General features: G+C 31.4%; 1 protein-coding gene across 1 annotated transcript in view; it reads left to right on the top strand.

The window, feature by feature from the left end:
- Positions 1-18,904, top strand: part of LOC125839527 (serine/threonine-protein kinase STY13) — a 192,157-nt gene that overhangs the window by 13,255 nt on the left and 159,998 nt on the right. The window lies entirely within an intron of this gene.

The following is an 18,904-nucleotide window of genomic DNA, read 5'->3' on the forward strand; positions in this document are numbered from 1 at the left end:
TACTATGTTGTTTCTCAGAACAATGGTGATAATGTAATATAGTTTTACAATTCTCATACATGGTACTTTTTGCGTTCCAATTAACATGACTGTTTATTTTAGTCCGTTTCAAATAGAATGATATCTTTTTTTTAAAATATTGTACCAATGATTTCACTTTAACTTTATAATTTTACATAGCTAGATAAACACTAGAAATTAATATATTAGAGTTGTCTTGGAATGTTTACAAGTAATTTAAAGTGAAAAAGGTGGATGAAACTTTTTCAAATTCTTTTGGTTAAACATAATTTTTGGAATTGAACTCTGAAAAAACTGTAAAAATTTTATGGACAAAGTGCAAACTCCCTCTTACACCTTGTTTGGATGGTTGTTATCCATTCTATTGTATTGTATCATTAGTTCAAATATCATATTCGTTTTTTATTGATACTTAAATTATATTGTATTGTGTCATTTAAATCCATCATTAGGTAACACGGGAAGTCTCATTTCAGGTAAACAATTGACTTGGTGTAATCACATCGTTACCTTAATATTTTATATAACAATTATATTTCATTTTTTACTTTATCATATCATGTAGCTCTATTCGGTATATTATTTTTATGATGGATTTATCATTCAAATTATGAATGTCTGGACAGAGAACAATATGATCTATTGTATTCCATTTAACAACCATAAAAAAATAAAAATTACTTTATCATCTCATGCAGCTCTATTCGGTATATTATTTTATAATAGATTTGTCATTCAAATTATAATTGTTCGGATAGAGAACAGTATAATCTATTGTATTCCATTTAACAACCATAAAAAAATAAAAATAAAGGACATAAAAGATTTATATCTTGGCTGGTTAAATGTGGTAGTTCTCATCAATGGAGTTCATTAGCATGATGGTTTTAAATTAAGTCTTGAGTCTAACTCACACCCCAAAAGCTAGCTCAAAGGGAGGAGGATTGTTCAAGCCTTATAAGGAGTTCACCCATCTCATTACCCACCGATGTAGGACTTTTGTCATTCTTTAACACCACACCTCACACCCAGTGCTTAGCATCTGGTGCGTGGGCAATTTTAATTTTGGGGTCCCCAACATCGGGTGAGACAGGCGCTGCTCTGATACTATGTTAAATTAGGTCTTGGACCTAACTCACACCCCAAAAGCTAGCTCAAAGGGAGGAGAATTGCCCAAGCCTTATAAGGAGCCCACTATCTCATTTACCACCGATGTGGGACTTTTGTCATCCTTTAACAGGTGTCAATTGTAAGTTCTTGAAAAGTTGAATAAACACCTCAAATAGCAATGGCAGCAACCCTTAATCTATCTTTTTCTCCACTTCTCTCTACTACACAAACTCAATCGAATCGAATATCAACAATAACTGACTTAATAAAATCCTGCAAAAATCTCAACGAAATCAAACAACTACACGCCCATTTCACAAAACAGGGTTTAATCAAGACCCTGGTTTTCTCGGTAAACTCATTGCTAAATGCTCCGAATTTGGTTCCTATAATAGCATGGAATATGCACAAATAACTTTTGACAGTTTCTGTAGTAGTAATGAAGAAGGTTATGATAATACATACAAGTTCAATTCTTTGATTAAAGGGTATTCTTTAGCGGGTTTGTTTTATGAAGCTGTATTGATTTATGCAAGAATGGTTATTGAATGTGTGGAGCCTGATGGGTATACTTTTCCTTTGATTTTGAGTGCTTGTGCGAAGGATGATAGGTTTTCTACAGGAATTCAAGTTATGGGTTTGGCTTTGAAATGGGGTTTTGGTGATGATGTGTTTGTTTTGAATTCAGTGATACATTTGTATGGTGAATGTGGTGAGGTGAGTAAAGCCAGGAAAGTGTTTGATAAAATGTCTGAGAGAAATTTAGTGTCTTAGACTTGTTTGATTTGCGGGTATGCCAAGAGTGAGAAGGCTGAAGAGGTAGTTGCTTTGTTTTTCGAGATGATTGAGGAGGGTGTTATGCCGAATTTTGTGACAATGGTGTGCGTGATATTGGCTTGTGCAGAGTTGGGGGATTTGGGATTGGCGGAAAGAGTGTGTTGTTATATTGGGAAGACGGGATTGAAGGTTAATAGTGTTATGGTAAATGCTCTTATAGATATGTATATGAAATGTGGATCTATGGATAAGGCAAAAAGGCTTTTTGAGGAATGTGTTGATCGTAATTTGGTACTTTTACAACAAAATTTTATCAAACTATGTACGGAATGGGATGGCAAGGGAAGCACTCGAGGTCTTGGGGGAAACGCTATCCTATGGAGGACCTCGTCCGGATAGAGTAACTTTGTTGTCTTCTATATCAGCTTCTACAGAGATGGCTCATGTTTTCTTAGGAAAACAATGTCACGCTTATGTCTTGATGAATATGTTAGAGAATTGGGATTCCATTGGTAGTGCTATCATTGATATGTACTAATAAAATGTTATTTGAGCAACTACATAAGTCGACACAGAGTTGATAAGAAACTAAAAATTTGCAACACATGTGCTGGAGATAAAACAAACTCTTAAAAGACTAATAAAACGTTATTTGAGCAACTACATAAGTTAAAGATTTTTATGAAAAGAGAAAACAATAGAATTGGAGAAGATGAAGATTTGTATATTATTCTTGAATGAATATTACAATGACTTAAGCTATGTATTTATACACCTTCTTTTGAATAACTAACTAACCTAACTATGTAACTAACTTCTTGAACAACCTTCACTTTTGATCTTCCCCTTCTTTTATTTCAACACACTTCTTTTTTTCCACTCTCTCAATACACCCCCTCAAGCTAGGTGGTGCAAATATGTTGAAGACCCTAGCTTGGACAATAGATAGTCATGTTGTGGCTTGTTGAGACCTTTTGTCAAAAGATCAGCAGGCTGATTTTGTGTTGAAATATAAACTATCTTAACCAGTCTTTCCTGATGAAATGACAATCAATCTCAATGTGTTTAGTACGTTCACGATAAACTGGATTAGAAGCTAACTGAACAGCAGACTTGCTGTCACTATATACTTGAACTGGTAAATAAACCTCAGCCTTTAAGTCTTTCAACATCCATACTAACCAAACTAACTCTGCTATAGTAGAAACTAAGCTTCTATACTCAGCTTCAGCTGAGCTCCTTGATCCAATGGTTTGTTTCTTAGCCTTTCAAGAGATCACTGATTCTCCAAGCTTAATTACATAGTCAGTCACAAATTTCCTTGTAAGAGGGCATGCTGCCCAATCTGCATCATAATAGGTTGTAATCTCAGTACCACACTTACTAGATAGCAATATACATTGTCCTGGCTGTCTCTTAATATATTTCACCACTCTAAGTGCAACATCCATATGAGACTTTTTAGGTTGATGTAGAAACTGACTCAAAGTTTGCATACTATAGGAAATGTCAGGCCTTGTCATGTTTAGATATAACAGTTTCCCAATCAATTTCTGATAAGAACTTTGATTTGTTAGAGGTTCCTCTTGATTCTTTCCCGTTTGATCATCAGCTGGCTTTGCTCCTGACAATCCAATTTCAGAAATGAGTTGAAGTGCATATTTCCTTTGATGCATAACAACTCCACTATTTGACCTTACAAATTCTATTCCAAGAAAGTATTTCAACTCTCCTAGATCCTTCATTTTAAAACTTTGTTGTAAGGATTTTTTGTCTGCTCCACCAGCTTTAAACTACTTCCTCTTACTAAAATATCATCAACATACATCAAAATTATTGTAGTTCCTTCAGTTATCCTTCTTGTAAACAAATAATGATCATATTGACTTTGATTGAATCCCAGGTCCTGAAGAACCTCTGCAACTTATGATTCCATTGTCTTGGTGCTTGTTTAAGCCCATACAATGATTTTTCCAGTCTGCATACCTTGTTCTTATTCTCCCCCTGACTGGAAAAACCCTGAGGTACAGTCATATAAATTTCATCATTTAAATCACCATTTAGAAATGCATTATATACATCAATTTGATGGATATGCCAACCCTTGAATACAACTAAGACTAGTATGGTACTTACTGTGACCATTTTTACCACAGGAGAAAAGGTTTCCTTATAATCTATACCCTCATTTTGACTATACCCCTTGACTACTAACCTTGCCTTGAACCTTTCTACTTCTCAATTAGACTTGTATTTAATCTTATAAATCCATCTACATCTAATAGTAGACTTCCCTTTAGGTAACTCAACTAATTTCCAAGTGTTGTTAACTTGTAAGGCTTGTATTTCAACTTGCATTACTTCGATCCACTTTGGTTCTTTACTTGCCTCAGCAAAAGTAGCAGGTTCAGTTAGAGCAGAAGTTGCAGCAACAAACTCTTGATAAGGTTTAAATAAATGTTTATATGTTACACACTCAGCTATAAGATAATGTACCTGTTTTCCCATATTAAGAGACAAAGTCTTTCATCCATACTGGTGTATGAACTCCTCTTGTAGACCTTCTAGGTTGAGTATCATTTGTCAAAGACTCATAAACTTCTGCATCTTGTCATTGTACTACTATTTGTACTACATCTTGTTCATTGTTATCAGTCAAACTTCTGTAACTTTCTTGATCACAGTGTGTGTCATGTAAACACTTCTGATGACCCTTCTTTTCGTTACTCATTTTGTCACAGACTGACTCTCATTCTACATTTAGCATATCATCACCCATGCTATTAACAAATGGACCTCCCTTCTTGTTAGTTGAGAAAGTCATGAATGTAAACATTGATTTTCTGAACATCACATCCCTACTCACAAAGAAACTATTGGATGTCAAATCTAATAAAATATAACCCTTTTGAGTTTCTGAATACCCCATATGGGCAGCAGCCTTAGATCTTGATGTTAGTTTATCACTTTTAGTGAGAACTTTATAATAACATAAACAGCCTAACACTCTTAGATGAGATAACATTGGCTTACCACCATACATCCTTTCATATGAAGACTTACCTCCCAGAACCCTACTAGGCATTCTATTTATTAAATAAGTAGTTGTAAGCACACATTGACCCCAATAACTTAAAGGAATTTGACCTTGAAACCTTAGGGCCCTAGTTACCTCTAAGAAGTGTCTATGCTTCATTTCAGCTACTCTATTCTGTTGTAGAGTATAAGGACATGACCTCTGATGTATTATACCTTTTTCCTTGAGTAGAGTAGCATATACAGAAATCATGAATTCAGTCCCATTATCAGACCTTATCTTCTTTACTGTTTTGTCAAACTGTGTCTTTATAAATTGCAGAAACTGAGCTAAAGCAACATACACATCTGATTTGTTTTTCAAAAGAAATAACCAGGTCATCCTTGAGAAATCATCAATCACTGTTAGAAAATATTTGTTACCGTTAAAAGTTGTATGTTTGTATGGATCTCATACATCTAAATGAATTAGATAAAAAAACTTGACTATTTTTAATACTGCTAACTGGAAACACACTCCTGGTTTGTTTTGCACAAGGACATACAATACATTTATTTAGTACTTTACTCACTACTTCTGAATTAACAGGAAAAACTTTACTCAACATATGTGAAGATCCATGTCCTAGTCTGTGCCACACATCTACTTTTTCCTCTGATAATTGTTGCATCTCTAGCTCCTTTTCAGGCACAACAAATGACTGATGTTTTAATTGATCTTGTGTCAAGTTTTTGAACAGCAAATACAGATCATCATCCTCTTTACCAACTTCCCTCACGTTGCCGGTGTAAAACTCCTGAAATACACAAAAATGAGGGAAGAAAGTAACTGAGCAATTTAACTCCTTAGTCACCTTACTTACTGACAACAAATTATATTTAAACTCTGGTATGTGAAACACATTTGTAATTACACTTCTTGGAGATATATGACACACCCCAGTATGAGACACATATGACACTTCACCGGTAGGTAAGTATATGCTTGGGATCTTTAACCTTGACCACAGATTCACTAGTGAGCATGCCAACTTTTGACACCATATGATTAGATGCCCATGTATCTATAATCCAAACCTCATTATTTTCAAAAACTAACAAAGGTTTACATGCAGTATTAGCTTGAACTTCATGTGTTTGACATGCATCTTCAACTTTGTGACCATATCCTTGATTCTGCTTGAGCATTTGGAGAATTTGGCTATATTGATCTCTAGTGAAATTGCATCCTTGCAACTGATTTAAACACTCATCTATATCACTAGTGTGATTCTTCATAGCCACATTAATAATACTTCCCTAATTGAAACAATGGCAACCAGACACACCCTCATAACTATATTTTTTAGTATTGTTATCATCATTCACAATCATGTAGGCTTCATTTCCTGTTCCAGCATTCACTTTTCTTTTGGACTTGAAATATGAAGGATGCCCAATCAGCTTATAACACTGATCTTTAGTGTGCCCCTTACATCTGCAGAACTCACAAACAACTGTAAAATTCTTCTTGGACTTATTATATCCTTGTGTACTAGAGATTCCTCCCGTTCTTGAATACATTCCTAGAGAATCCATTCCAATATAAACTTAACCCTATAGTCGACCTACTAGAAGTCACCTTTTGACACTCATCGTTCACTATCATAGCATAAGCTTGATTTACTACAGGAACATGACTCATCCACAAGATCTGACTTTTTGCCTATCCAAAAGATTCATTCAGTCCCAATAAGAACTGATACAAATTTTATCGATTCAAATTATCAACAAAACCTCTTACCTTCTCACACTCACAACCAGGAGATGGCACCAAGGCCTCAAATTCATCCCATAAGGCTTTGAGTTTTGCAAAGTACACTGATACAGACTCTATACCTTGTTGTAGAGTTGCAATCTCTTTGTGCAGGCTGAAAGTTCTTGATCCATCCAACTGATCAGACCTCTCCTTCAGGTCATTCCATACACTTAGAGCTAAGGAAGCAAATGTCACTCCTCCTAATAAACACTTTAACACTGAATTCAAAAGCCATGATAGCACAATGGCATTAACTTTTTCCCATTGACCTTGTAATTTTGTACTTACATCCTTCTTCTTACACGACTCATCTGTTGACACTCAATTTTGGACCTCCACAATATTGGAATAATCTACGAGCCTCTTAAATTCCGAACAATTTGAAATAATTAGCTTTTATAAAGTTCAAAATATATTTTTTTCAAGTCACTTTTAATCAATTTTATAATTTCTATAATTTTTAAGTAATATATATATATATTTTATATAATCTTGTATATAATTAGTGTATTTTATAAACATTTCGAAAATCATCTCAAAAGATTTTAATTTTAGTAAGTATTGTATTAAATTAGTTTAGTTTAAATTATGGTTATAATTTTGAATCATAAGTTTACAATTAAATTAATTATCTTATGTCGTTAAAATTAAGAAGCTCGTTAACTAATTAATATAAATTCGTCTTATTTAACTAATAGCCGAATTCATCCTAATTAAGTTCAAATCGACTAAATTTTTGTAATGCATTTGTAGCCACGTATTTACCAAAGTCTTTAAACTTATATTGAAGGGCCAATTTTGGGCCAATATTTCCCTCAAACTTTCAGCAGCCCCTTTCCATTCAAATCATCCCAATTCCAACAAATATTCCCATCCCACTCTTTTCAATTACCAAAGACCCATCAACAATACAATTTCCAGCAACAACAACGCATACTAGCGATCCCAAAACAGTAGACAAAATGGCACAACATAACACCCTATAGACTAAATTAGCAATAAATAGCCCACTTTTAATTTTTTAGCAAGAAAAAGACTTTGTTTTATTTATTTGGCATTGAATAGTTATTTTTCTCTTTTTTTAAAAAAAAATGTATTTTTGTTCTTCTTATTTTTCTCAAACACACGTTTGATTGCTGTTTTTTTTTGCTTGAAAAGAAAATAATTATTGTTTTATTATCCCTATTTTTATCTCTTTTTTTATTTTGTCAACACCTTTAAAACAGAGTTATTCTCTTTTTTGTCTCCTTTTTCTTTTTTCATAATTCTTTTCAATCGTATATTTGATTCTCTCCCTAATTTTCAATTATTCTCCTTAATTAAATATGTTTATGAAAATCAGATATAACAATATGTTTTTTCATGGATACTTCTAAAAATCATCTTTATATATAATCTTGTTCTTGTCCAATTAATTGTTGAATTTCATGATTTGTAGAATTGAAGTTTGTTCAATTTTGTTTTTGTGAAAATTTAGGTTATTCAACCTTCTTTTGTTTTCTTTCTAAAATCCTTTTCATATGTATATTTGCTTCTCTTCTGAATTTTCTCTTATTCTCCTTAGTTTACTTTGTCTATGCAAATCAGATATAACTGTATGTTTATTGATTGATCTTTTCAATAATTTCTTTTAATATATAATTATGTAGCATTTCTTGCCCCATTAATTTTGAAATTTCGTGATTTTTGGAACTAAAGTTTTTGAAACTTTTTTTGGCGAAAATTCAGATAATAGTTTGTTGAAATTTTTGTTCTCAATTTCATGGGTAAGAAAGATTCTCGTAAGATCTTCGTAAAAAATCAGAATGTTGATTTTGATGAATACAACCCAATGTATACTAATGAATTCCAATCTCAATTTAAATTAAAGTATACAAGTTTATTATGTGAATACAAATCACTGCATACATGATGAATACAAACTAATGTATATATAGTGCAGTTACCGTATACATAAACAAAATCACATGTACAATTAATGAATAAAATTTATATATGTATCATATTAATCTCATTCTTGTATTCATTATAGTAATACGTATAATTGATGGTAATACTCTTATGTATACATTATAAAGTTTATGTATACATGCTACAATTATTGTATACATCAATAAAATTTACACGTCTATTTTTATGAATATTTTTTTGTGTATACATATTTTTTCTTATGTATACATTATGTAATCGCAACTTTAATTATTGTATAATTTATGCATATGTATTATTACAGTTTCTAATAAAATGTCATTTAATATTATTTGATTAATTATGTCAATTATGTGATAATTAATACACGTTAGAGCATTAATAATACATTTTCTTACCTTAGAAGTAGTCACAATCTTTTAATAAGTTATTTAAAGAAATTTAAAAAATTCATTCCTTAAAAGTTGGTGTAACCTTTTTTTAATGTGTTAATTAATAAATATGTATATTTCACTTCTTAAAAGTAGGCAATCGGTTTTCTAATAAACTAATTATTGTTGATTGGTAAAAAAAATAATTCATAAAATTACAATCAAATATATCTTTATTTTTTTGAAAATTGCGTCAATATTTTTTTTTTATAGACGGTTAAATAAAGTTGAGTTTGAGAATTTAAAGAAATTGAAAAGCTAACTTCCTTAATTATAGGAGTTAAAAATAAGGAAGAAAAAATAATCCCACATCTCCTTAATTAATGCGGGTTGGTTGCACATGATTAAAAGAAAAAACTATAAAAAGTTGGTTTTATTTCTTTTAGGCTAATACGTGCTAATTTTGTTTTAGGCTATTAATTGCTAATTAATATTGGGCTATGTATTGCCAATCGATCCAATTAAAAACCCAGCAACCGGCAGCCCACCAAATTCCCAATCTCGCGTCCCTTTCCTCTTCCTTGTCCTCTTGTACAAATCGTACTCGAATCTTACAGGTGTCTCGATCGTGTTGCTTCGTTCGTCCTTGACCTCAATTGGACGCTTTTCCATTCAAGTTCGTACCAGAAATCCGTTGACAACCTTATCCTCTAGAGGGAATTTGAATTTCGAATTCAATTTCGCTCGATTCCCCCCCCCCCCCCCCCCCCCAAAAAAAAAAATCTGCCCTAGAAATCCTCTATTTAAGCCCTCTTCTTCCTCACTTCAAGGGGGATTTTTTTTTAGTGAAAACAGAGAGAACAAATTAAGAAAAAAGTTGGTTTGAATACACTCAAAATACACTATAGAATAGAGAAGTTGACTCGTTTATAATCTTTGTTTCATTTCTTTTTGTGTTTCCCATTGCTCTTTTACGAGTCATTCGAATTTGAAGCAGTCATTCAGATTCTGCCTCGGTTCCTCTTTGCCGTCCGTTGTCACGTTAGTGTAAGTGGTGAGGTCATCTTCGAGATCGTCTCGTCCCCGTTTCGCTGCCCGGAAAGAGGTGATTTCTCTTCTTAATTTTGGTTTATTTGGTTCTTTGTTGTTCCATGCTTTCATTTAAGTGTCCTTAATGGTTTTCAGTTTTTAATATCTAAATCAACTTGATCATTGTCTCTGTTATTTCGTAGCTTGTTCTTGCTGGATTTATGAAGTTGTCTGTGATCGAATGTCGTCCTTAATGTTATTGTTTGTTTATTTCATCCTAGTTTGGTCACTTTTTGCTATGAACATAAAAGAATCTACGTTAAGCTCAATTCAGTTTCAAGGAATTGATTACACTCTCGTCTCCATTTAGTGCTATAGCCTTCGATTTTTAATCTATGTTGTTAATATTTTAGCTTAAATTCAGTCTCATCCTAGCCTACTGTTTGTGATTTTTTGTTGGTTATTTGTATAAGCTCATAGGTTGCCTCTTGAGTTTTACTTTTCATTTTACTCATTTTAGGTGTGTTGTATGGTGTAAATCTAAGTATTCATGTTATGTTTATATTTCTCTGATCTGGGTTCTCTGATTATTAATGCCTCGTGAAGCTTTATTATGTTGAAGGATTGGTGTTTCAATCTTCGAATATAGAATGCAGCTTATGCGTGATCGTCCTCTGATCTCACCTCTGTTTTTTTTAGTTACCTAGTTTGGTTCAAACCCATATGTTTTAGATTCGTTCACATTTGATTTGTCTTATGATTCATAGTTTAAATCTGCTCAAAGTACTACTCTTATCTGCTAACTCAATGTTTAATTTGAAGTCCTCATTGCTTATCTTGATGTATTTCCTTTAATCGATTCCCTGATTTATTTATCCTGAGTTTTCTTTTAAATGAAGCTTCGTTCAAATATTTGTCTAAATATGTGTTGGGTTAGTTGCAAAGATTTATTCATATGGATAAGCTGAAAACGGTTGGTCCGCTTACTTTAGATGTCAAAGGCTAGTAAGTTCATGTCCAAATAAGATAATTCTTATTTGATCTTTACTGATGATGTTGTGCATGTGTACACTTTTGTGAAGTTCACTTAGTCATGAGTTATGTTCTTATGCTGCCTTGAAGGTGGGTTATTTAGTCATAATATGTGATTTTAATGCACTAGTTTTCTTTGACAAAGAATGATAATGTTGTGGTTATATAATAATACTCTTTATTATTTTCCTATGCATGGTTTGTTCTCCAAATTAGTTCAATTGGACTCACGTTCTCCTGCATCTTCATGTTGGGATGGAACCCAACAAAACCTTCTTTATCGAGTCATCCTCGTCACTCATCCGAACAAAAGGGAAACTTAAATAATAGGTTTCGGAAGGCTGAAACATAGCTTGTATACACTGATATACGGCGATATACGCTGACATATATGGTAAAAACGCAGCAGCCACAGGTTGAGGTCCAAAGAAGGGTCGAAAATAAAAAATACAGGTTTTAGAAAGTCCAAAATGGATTGGATACAAGTCGTATACAGCAGTATACATAGAATGTATACATAGATTTTCAAAAAGAAACAGGGCCAAAAGCCCTTAATAGTTTTCAGCAAGTTAGGTGGTGCAAAAAATGGGCCAAAGCCTAGTGAGAAATCCAAAAAGAAAAATTGGAGAAGGACAAATGGGCCGAAAGACAAATTTAATTGGGTTTGGGCCGAAGTCCAAGTCCAATTATTTCTCTTCCTTCTATTATTATTTCAATTTTCAAGTTAAAGTATATATATTTTATTATTTAGTTCTTATTTTAATATATTAGTTTTATCGACACTCAATTTATTCCCCTTTAGGAAAATCCTCTTTAGTCCTATTTCCCTTAAGATATTTATATAATAAAATAATAATAATAATAATAATAATAATAAGAAGAAGAAGAAGAAGAAGAAGAAGAATGCAAATAAATAAATAAAAAATAGTAAATAGTAAAAAATGAGTTTCTTTTACTTAGTTTAAACTTTCAAAAATTAGTCAAAATCATTTTTTTTAGTCAAATCGCCGGTCAACCGCAAGTTAGCGGGCATTCTGAGGGCCTAACACCTTCTCAGAATGTACATTGAACTCGAACCCTTTTTAATTGATTTTATCTGTTTAAGTCTTTTGAAAACCTCAGGTTTTTTCTTGATTTTTACTAAAAAATTAAATGGCGACTCTGTCCTTTTGGAAATTTGATTTCTCTTAAATCATAAGTTTAATCGATTTTTCGAAACTTAGTCATTTTTCCTTTTATTTATATTTTTAAGTAAGCAAATCTTGTTTCTTTCAAGTAAGGCCAGTTTGATTGACCTACTCCACAATGCATAATTCTCTATACCAGTAAGTTGAAACGAGATCAGATTTACCCCACTGATATCAGTAGGACTCAAGAACAGAGGGTGATTATAATCAACCCCTTGACTCATCGACATAGCTGGACTTGAATTTGGATGTCCAGAACTCTCACCACTACTATTTTCAATAGTTAGTCCAATCGTTACTCCTTGAGTCATATTAGCAATCTTTCTTCTTCTCAAATTTGATTTGCGGAAACTTAGAGAATTTCTTCAGATCCTGATCTTTAGAGATTCAGTAAAAAACACACAGATGATCTAATCAGATTTCAATCACCCGCTCTGATATCATGAATATTTTTATGAAAAGAGAAAACAATAGAATTGGAGAAGATGAAGATTTGTATATTATTCTTGAATGAATATTACAATGACTTAAGCTATGTATTTATACACCTTCTTTTGAATAACTAACTTACCTAACTATGTAACTAACTCTTAACTAACTTCTTGAAATAACTATAACTAACTGCTTGAACAACCTTCACTTTTGATCTTCCTCTCTTTTATTTCAACACACTTCTTCTTTTCCACCATCTCAATAAGTTAACTTAACTAGACACAGAGTTGATAAGCTAAAGGGTATGAGGATCTATCAGGATGAATGCAAGATAAGATCAGACGGAGTAATTTTTGCGCTCTATCACTGTCACAATCTGATTCCCTAATATTTTCTCGAATCAATGTCATCGGTGGCCAGCCTTTCATTGAGCGCATCACTCGTGTTCTTCTGCGTTTCAATAACAAACTGTAAATAACTCAATCATTAAAATTCTAATGTTGTAGATATCACATTATTGAGTTGCATTTCTCACTACTACGCCCAAATATCTAGCTGCCAAAAGTTACAAAAAAAAAAAAAGGTTATTTAGATTATGCAATTATACTCATATTTGAAATTGTACAGGGAAGAGCTTCTAATTTCATGTATAACTTATTAATTCTTTCTTTGTAGATGGAACTGCTATAACTTGTTTTGTATCCAACATAAGACATTTCGCCAACATCAATCACTTTTGCTCTCCCATCCTGTACAAACATTATTAACTTAGATTTAACTTTTTTTGACACATGTCTGAATTAGATAATTGTGAATGGTTTTATAAATACCTTTGTGAGAGTGTATTTCTTGGGGTCAAATCATCATGAATGAGCTGGTCTCCGGTTTCATGCTATGTATAGCATGTATACCATTGCACACGTCAATCATAATGGTCAATGTTTCACCATACTCTAGTTCTACAATAAGAAAGTCACATAAATTAAAATGTAAAATACAACGAAATAACTTTAATAATGAAATACTAGAGATGTACTAATTTAACATAAATAAATGCCTCACATACCACCAATTTTATTGGTAAGAGTACCACCAGAAATGTATTCCATAATCAAGTACTGCCTTGGCCCATCATGACCGTAGCCAAACAGTTGTGGGATAGTTTCATACTTCATTTGTGGCAAATAATGTTTCTCAGACTATAGAAATGAAAAAAATAGGTTAGACCATGGATTCTCTTAGTAGACTTTTTAAGGAAGGTGAGAGATATTTAGATTTTTAAAACAATGTATATCTTAAGTGCAATAACATTATTGCGAAAAAAGAAAAAACGATAATGAGATCAATAATTGAGACATTACATAATATGTATGCGAAGATTTGCATGCCTTCACAACATATGTCCCCTGAAGCAAACTTGTTGGGTTTCCTTGTGGGAATTTACATTATACTCTGTCATAGCTTCCAACTCCAATGCACTCTGATTGGGTTATAATTTCCTCCACAAAATCAAAACTACCTCTCCGCAATGATAAATCAACAACATTTATAACCCATTACAAATATATGTCAGTTAAATATCAAAGTACTCACGACACTTATTTTCATAACTTGTTAAGTCATTAACGTTTATCCCCCGTAAGGATCAATACTATAACTTCATTAGAACATATAACTTCTCACAAGACATCATGATAAAAAAAAAAGGATTTAAAAAGATTGTCTTTTCAGAAACTAACCTTTGGCTTTGACAAATTTAGAAATGAATCGCTCTAGATATGTCACAAGATTGGGGCCGGGTATTTGATGAATTCATCATATATTTGTGTGTCGACCTGGTACCAGGTTGTAGCTGAGCTTAAGCATATCAAAACGATAAGAATACACTGCTATAAACTTTATCACTTAAAAGTGGATTCCCCAAAATCAAGACTTTCTTATGGCTTTATACACATAATACATTATCCACCAATTTCTATCTCCGTTGACTACAAATCATAACCTTTAATATCATAGGTCTCTATTGCTTATCCCAAAATGAAACTGTCAAACAATGGGCAGTTTTGAGAATTTTCTGCATAAAAATATCACTGACTCGCAATATCGGCCCAATCGGGCCCCCAATCCTACTATAAAGGAAATTAATTTTATTCACTATAGCGGAATGTCATCCACTAATAGTGGCTTGCATGGTATAGAACCTCGAAAATCCTCCCAAAGTAGTATATATCACAACACACCTTCAAACTTTGATGTAGTCAGATCGATTCTTTCACGTTAAGTTCAATATCAAGAGTTCTACTCGCCCGAATTCGATTCTGAAAAATCTTACATACTCCTAAATAACTTAGCTAATAGAAAAATCGACCCAAACTTAGATATTTTACCCAATCTATTTTCGAATATTCTACCTTGCTCGTCTGAAACTGATCTAGCCTAAAATTTTCAATTTACTACTTCAAAAGTTTGTTATTCAAAATCTTTAACCATTGTTTACCCATAATAACCAAAATGGTTATTATAGGTATAGACCTAAGCTTAATAGAAGTAAAACTAACCACAGATAGAAATATTCCACAAAATCATGCATTTCTCAAAAACTTGCACAAAAAAATAGAAAAAGTCACAAAATAGAATAATCAAACCTTCCAATGAAGGAGGAGAGTGATAAAGAAGGGGAAATGAAAGATGAGTTTGAATATGCAGCTGCACAAGTTTTCTGTTTTTGCAGTTATAAATAGTACATACTAGCAATGTTGGTTGCCACCTTATAATACACTGTTCTTTCTCTTCTTACCAATATCAAAAGTTCATTACAGTGTTCTTTCTCTTCTTATTCATTTTGACAAAATGAACTATTTTTTAATTAAAGAGTCAAAATAGTTCAAAGTAAACAATTTTTTTGATTTTCATACTTGCATTACCTAGTGTATGAATATACTTAGTTATTAACTGACTGATTAGTTCTAGTAGAAAATTCAAAAAATTGAGACACTTTTAAGTAATGTTTTTTTTTTTTAACCTTTTAACTCTTTAATTTATAAACTCCACTTTTGAAAAATCTAAAATTGAGTTTCAAAATCTTAAAAAGACAAACTATCTTTTCAAGATTAAAGAGTCAAAAATTGAACCGTGAAATAAAACATTAAACAAATGTTACTTGTTAGAATGTTCTTATTTGTATGGTCTTTTGTATTTTCTAAAAAAAATGGTTAAAATTTGTCTTGGGATGTTTTTAGAAAGAAAAAAAACTAGTCATTCAGTAGGGCCGTTGGTCTTGAAATCGAGGCATATAGTCAAAATGATCCGATATCATTTAATGTTGAATTCTACACATTTTTGTCAAACTATACTCATGCCTTTTTTAAAACAGACTAAAAAGAAAAGTAATAAAATCAAATTAAAATGGAGGGAATATCAATACAATTATTTTTTAATACAACTATACTTGAATTTTTTTATTTTTTTTGTGACCGGTGAATGTTAATCGTTGAATGGTGACTTATCGTTCAATATCAAAATATTTGGATATCTTCGTAACACATAGAGATGAATAATCAAAATTTCATTAACTACAATGATTTTTTTTACTTATTTTTCTTTAATTAGATACAATCATTTAGTTAAGTATATCTCACATAATACTTCCTTATAGACGAATATTCAGAATATATGTGCAATTAACTTATTTCAATTGCTATGTCATAATCAAAACTACAGTTATTTGATATTGTTATTCCTATTTAAACGTGAGTTGTAAATTTATATGGTATCATTATTATAAAGTTTATATAACAAAATATATAATTTTAATCATAGCCATATTTTAAATATACCATTTGGGTACACATCATTTGAAAATCTAAATCAATTGTGTTTTATAATTTCATCCGTAATTTTAACATCAATTTTGAATAGAGAATGTATAGTTGAAAATTTTGTTTGAGAGTATCTCAAGTAAAGTAATGTTCCACACACACAGAAGTTCAAACCTTTTTTTACGCTCTCCATATTAATTTGACCAATCATACCGATGACTTTGGAGTTTGGATTGGGCTTCCCTCATTTTTTATTTTTTGTTTAATTTTCCAAGTTCTTATTTGAATTAAGGACACATGACATATGTTAAAAATAAGGGCAAATCACATAAATCCCACTAGTTTAGGTCTTAATTATTAAGATTCCCAATAGTTTCAAATATTACTTCATGTACCACATTTTATGCTTAGGATACATGAGTCTGAATCCATGAGATACATGTATCTGCCGAATTATAAAATTGAGATACAAAATTTATTTATTTAAATAAATTGTTTGGAACTAATTTCCTTAATTAGAGGAGTAATTGAGGATTTTCAAAATACATAGATAATTAATTTCATTTTATTATTCTTTAAAATAGTAAATTCATTAATATTATTAATATAAGATAAAAACATGTATATCTTGGTAATGCAATTTGATTAATTTCAAATTATTACTCTTAAAATAATAAATTCATTAATTTGATGTATCTATTATCAATATATGATGTATCCAACAAACTAAACACTTAGATACATGAGTGTCCAGCAAGTACATTCATATGTATCATAGAAGTATCTAGCATAAATTTCATGTATTTGTTATAGGTATCTAGTATTGATATTATGTATCTAAATATATATAAAATATTATAATTTCATGTATCTTTTATACGTATCTAGTATTAATTTGATGTATCAAGTATCAATTGCATATGTTATATTCAAAAACATGTATCTCGAATACATAGTAAGCATATACATCTAATTATGTGTATCTAAATATGGAATATACAAAAAGATAAAGCATATACATTTAATTATGTGTATTTAATTTTCATATGTTATATCCAAAAACATGTATCTCGAATACAAAATAAGCATATACATTTAATTATGTGTATCTAAATATGAAATGTAGCTGAAACACATGAATTTAGGAACAAATCACGACTGTAGAGTACCTATCGTATCATTAATATCATCGTATTGTTAAAAATCATGTATCCAAAATTTAATGGTGGATACATATACATGGTCAGACACCCCATTACTAAAAATACAACTTAGATCTTAATTAAGATTACTACATATTGGATACACATGTTTCAAGGGCTATATCAAAGTAATGTTGGTACTACCAAATCCATGTCATGGTAACCAAAGAAAGCCTTAGAAGAACACCAACAAACAAAACTCTCTACAATACTCCCTTTGATCCTTTTGCGTTGTGGTATAACATAATCAAAACTAAGATCAATTTCTTTTGGAGACAAACAATCAAGACACACTCTGAATTAAAGTTTTCTCTGTAGCAGTTACTTTGATTTGATCTAGTTATAAATGAACAATACAGAATAATATTTGAGTTCAGGAGAATTTGTCGGTCATGGTGATGATATCTTGAGAAGAAGAGAGTAGATTAGCTATTGTTGGAATGAAATTGTACGATGAAATTCTTGAATCAAAAAGGAGGAGACATAATTGAGTAATAAATATGGGAGGGGAGAATTAAGAGATAGTGGTTGATTTGGAGTGAAAGAGTTAATTAAGCAGATAATTAATCAATCCTAGTTTTAAGATATGTGGGTATATAATAATCTAATTGTATCTTCAAATAATATATTAATATATGATATAAAATATTAAAAGTGGTAATATATGTAATTGTTTGAAAGTAAAGATAATATTAGTATATATAGTAGTGATGTATGTCTAATAAGGTAGTTTATCCTAAAAATAATGCCTAGGATTTAATTAATTAACTAAAGTATATCCTAACCATACTTAATTTAGATAAATAAATCTGTTCTTGTCAATTTAAGAATTACCATTTATTTCATCTCTTTTTTCTTTGTTTGAGCCCAAAAAAAATATTGGTATAAAAAAATTGTCAACAACCTATATCATGGAAGCAGAAAAATAATTTCAGATTATTATCAGGAAATTCAATTTTTTAAATTGGATTCAATTTAGAAAATCAACTTGTATCTAATATCCCAAATACATATATTTAATATCCTAGATATTGTATTCAAGGGGCGTTGCATAGGAAGATTTCGTGTCATACGTGGACAAGTAGTGCTAGGCAAGGGCGTCTCTCATCGGGGTTGCTGTGGGACTACCCCACATACCATTAGAGTTATTTCCAAGGTTTTC

Source organism: Solanum verrucosum, unplaced genomic scaffold (assembly GCF_900185275.1).
Source record: "Solanum verrucosum unplaced genomic scaffold, falcon-dt-bn FXZP01000306.1, whole genome shotgun sequence".
Classification (NCBI taxonomy): domain Eukaryota; kingdom Viridiplantae; phylum Streptophyta; class Magnoliopsida; order Solanales; family Solanaceae; genus Solanum; species Solanum verrucosum.